At 42.4% G+C, this 2,736-nt stretch overlaps 1 pseudogene; it reads left to right on the top strand.

Moving 5' to 3' along the window:
- Window positions 1-2,736, top strand: part of LOC105525881 — a 39,780-nt pseudogene that overhangs the window by 28,543 nt on the left and 8,501 nt on the right.

Below are 2,736 nucleotides of genomic sequence, written 5' to 3'. Positions count from 1 at the left end.
GCCTGAACCTGGGAGGCGGAGGTTGCAGTGAGCTGAGATTGTGCCACTGCACTCCAGCCTGGCGACAGAGTGAGACTCCATCTCAAAAAAAGGAAAAGAAAGAGGCTGTGACTTCAGAAGCAAGGGACAGACGGTGTGGATGTGGCCGTGGTGGGTGGGGACGTGAGCTTGGACGTCTCCAATGCTGATCTCCGGGGCTTCTCGGAGGTAGAACTGGTGCAGATGTGGGTGGGTGTCATAAAGCTGCTCACTGAGATGGAGCAGTGGCATCACCAGGGCCAGGCCACCTATGGCCTAATGCCTGCCCAGCCCGCACCTGCCACCAGCCCTTGCTGCTTCCTAACTTATCACCAGGCCAGTGCCTGCCATGCACCCCTGATGTTGGACACCTGGCGAGCCCTTAGCCTCGCTGTAGAGACTTCCGTCACCATTGCTAGAGTTTATTTTTTTATGATAAGATAAAAAATGCCAATGCTGAAATAAACTAGAGTTTTGGCCTAAAAAAAAGTGGAAACAATCCAAATATACATCATTTGGATAATAAAATGTGGTATATCCATACAACAGAATATTATTCAGCCATCAAAAGGAATCAAGTACTGATAGATGCCATAACATAGTACGCCTTGAAAACATTATGCTAAATGAAAGAAATCAAACACAAAAGGAATATACCATAGAATTCCATTTATAGGAAATGACCAAAATAGGCAGATCCAAAGAGACAGAAAGTATTAATAGATTAGTGGTTGCCAGGTGCTGAGAACAGAGAACGGGAAGTGGCTGCTATTGAGTATAAGGTTTCATTTTGCAGGGATGACAATATCTGGGAATTAAATAGTGATGATAGTTACGTAACTCCATGAATATACTAAAAACTGAATTGTACACTTTAAGTGGTATGTGAATTATATCTCTATAAAGCTATTGTTAAAGCCAGCAGAAGCAGACATTCAGTATTTCCCACATAAACATTACTGCTTTTCAGTTTCTTATAAAGGTTCACTAAAACCATAAGATAGGCCGGGTGAGGTGGGTCACGCCTGTAATCCCAGCACTTTGGGGGGCCAAGGTGGGTGGATCAACTGAGGTCAGGAGTTCGAGACCAGTCTTGCCAACATGGTCAAACCCCGTCTCTACTAAAAATACAACAATTAGCCAGACATGGTGGCAGGCGCCTGTAATCCCAGCTACTCAGGAGGTTGAGACAGGAGAATCGCTTGAACCTGAGAGAAGGAGGTTGCAGTGAGCTGAGATTGTGCCACTGCAGTCTAGCTAGCCTGGGCAACAAGAGTGAAACTTTGTCTCAAAATAAATAAATAAATAAATAAACAAACAAATAAACAAATAAAATAAATAAAACCATAAGATGACAAAGATATTTACTTGGAATGTGGGCAGGACTTGACTTACTGCTAACAAATAGAATATAGCACCATGATGGTTTGTGACTTTTGAGACTTGGTAATGAAAGTAATTGCAACCTTACTCTCAGTCTCTCTTTTTTTGGTGGGGAGCAGGGCTGGGGGAGGGGGACAGGCTCTCGCTCTGTCACCCAGACTGGAGTGCAGTGGCACGATCACAGCCCACTGCAGCCTCAACCTCCTGGATTCAAGTGATCCTGCCATCACACAATATTGTGTGAATCTGTGGCAAGAATAATAGAACAAGGGCTGGGTGCAGGGGCTCAAGCCTGTAATCCCAGAACTTTAGGAGGCCAAGGCGGGCGGATCACTTAAGGTTAGGAGTTCAAAACCAGCCTGGCCAACATGGTGAAATCCCATCTCTACTAAAAAATCAAAAAAATTAGCTAGGCATGGTGGCGCATGCCTGTAGTCCCAGCTACTCGGGAGGCTGAGCCAGGAGAATCGCTTGAACCCAGGAGACAGAGGTTGTAGTGCGCTGAGATCGCACCGCTTCACTCCAGCCTAGGTGACAGAGCAAGACTCCATCTCAAAAAATAATAATAATAATAATAATAATAATCATAGAAAAAAGGAAGCTAGCAAAGTATTTTTCCTTGCAACATAATACACGCTGAGATATTGCTAGGATGTGCACTTTGAACATGAAGATGATACAAAGAAAAAAATTGTTTTCCTGCTTCTTTGGTCACAAATACAACTAGCTCTGACATAGTCAATAAATGTGGTGTGGAGCTTTAGAACTGTGGAGAAGTGTGTGTGGATGGCACAGCTGCAACGTAAAATACCCTGGAGTAGGTAACCAGTTTAAGGAGCAGAGATCAAAATGTGAGTGAAAACAATGATTCTTTCCTTAAGAAAGTCATGCTATGAAAAGAAAGTCAGCTGAAATAAACAGTGCACTTAGGCATATAGTAAAAATTGCGAATTATGTAAAAGTGAATGCATTAAATTTGAGATTATTCTTTTTGTTAGGTGATAATATGGAAGATGATCGTAATTGTTATTGTATGCCACAGTAGCTTGTAGCAAGTCCTGATACCTTTATTATTTATGAATCATTATTATTCATGGATACTGTATTTGCAAATTAGCCTACTCACTAAAATTTATTTGTAATCCCAAAATCAATACTTAAAGTGCTTTTGCGGTCATTTGTGGACATGTTCAGAGTGGTAAAAAAATTGAGCTGACTGACACTCCCATTCCCAGCAGTGGTCAAAGTTGATGCTTTGCTTCTTGTTTTTGCTCTCATACTGTAAACAAATGTCCCATTTTGTGGTCTATTTAGTGACACTTTGGGTGGGGGGAG

Source organism: Colobus angolensis, unplaced genomic scaffold (assembly GCF_000951035.1).
Source record: "Colobus angolensis palliatus isolate OR3802 unplaced genomic scaffold, Cang.pa_1.0 Scaffold561, whole genome shotgun sequence".
Taxonomy (NCBI): Eukaryota; Metazoa; Chordata; class Mammalia; order Primates; family Cercopithecidae; genus Colobus; species Colobus angolensis.
This window is presented reverse-complemented; position numbering and strand designations above follow the sequence as displayed.